Consider the following 1,190-nt stretch of genomic DNA (forward strand, 5'->3'; position numbering starts at 1 on the left):
GCCCCTTTGGCATCAGGTCGCCGCATCGCCATTGCCATCCAGAAATTCGATACTCCACAGTCCACAGACCACACTGAGTGGTGCAAAGGAGCTCGGCATTTGTCCGAACGCTCCCGTATCACTTTTTTTCATAGTTTTAATTAGCCAGCTATAGTTTCGCTATAGCCCGCTATAGCCTTTTCAGCAGGGTGCTGCTAAATGATCGTCTTCACAAATAGCCCGCTATAGCTCGTTTTAGCGCGCTATAACTGATTTAGAGACCCGTCGCTATTTTCCATAGCCCGCTATTTAAAACATTGCCTTTTCCGGTCAAATTGCTCGAAGATAATCCTGCCGGTGCACATTTCCATGGCTATATATGCAACGCGCCCTGTGCCCAACTCTAAGCAAGCAAGCACAACTCAAAAGTCAAAGCCTCGTATACGAGAGCAATCATAGCTACTCCCTTCGTTCGGAAATATTTGTCCTAGAAATGGTTGTATCTACTAGATACAACCATTTCTAGGACAAATATTTCCGAATAGAGGAAGTACTAATTAAGCTCTCTAGCACTAACACTGAAGACCGGGCCGGCCTGATGGAGCAGGTGACGAAGCTAGCGGGGCGGGGCTGCGGGCGGTGGTGATCTTGGGCATGAGCACCTGCTGCATGTGCCACACGATGACGAGCCTCCTCCGGGATCTCGGGGCGAACCCGACGGTGGTGGAACTGAACGAGGACCCTAGAGGGAAGGAGATGGAGAAGGCGCTAGCGCGGCTCATCGGCCGGAACCTGACGTGCCGGCGGTGTTCATCGGCGGCAGGCTCGTCGGATGCACCGACGAGGTCATGTCCCTTCATCTCGGCGGCAAGCTTGTCCCACTCCTTCGTAATGCAGGTGTTGTCTGGGACGTGGATTTTTAGAGCACCTGCACCCAGGCCCTGCTATCCTAGCTCTCCAATACCGCTTTAAGATCCGTGTGACACAACTAAGTTTCTATATCAAATTTTCTTTTTTTTTGCTTCTCCCACATAGAACATATCTTGAAGTTGAAACCTATGCAGGATGGCAAAGCTTTCTAATTAGAATCTAGGATAAATCTTTCAGATTTTTTTGTCCGACGTAAATACTAAAAATATGATTTTTTCTAATCAAACAAAACGTATTTTATATATTTATGTTTGACAAAAAAATCTGAACGATTTATCCTA

The 1,190-nt window shown here is 47.5% G+C and overlaps 1 pseudogene; it reads left to right on the forward strand.

Moving 5' to 3' along the window:
• The first annotated feature begins 577 nt into the window (after nucleotides 1-577).
• On the forward strand, nucleotides 578-957 carry LOC123106512 (glutaredoxin-C1-like; annotated as a pseudogene).
• Nucleotides 958-1,190: the final 233 nt, after the last annotated feature.

The sequence above is a fragment of the Triticum aestivum genome, chromosome 5A (genome assembly GCF_018294505.1).
Source record: "Triticum aestivum cultivar Chinese Spring chromosome 5A, IWGSC CS RefSeq v2.1, whole genome shotgun sequence".
Taxonomy (NCBI): domain Eukaryota; kingdom Viridiplantae; phylum Streptophyta; class Magnoliopsida; order Poales; family Poaceae; genus Triticum; species Triticum aestivum.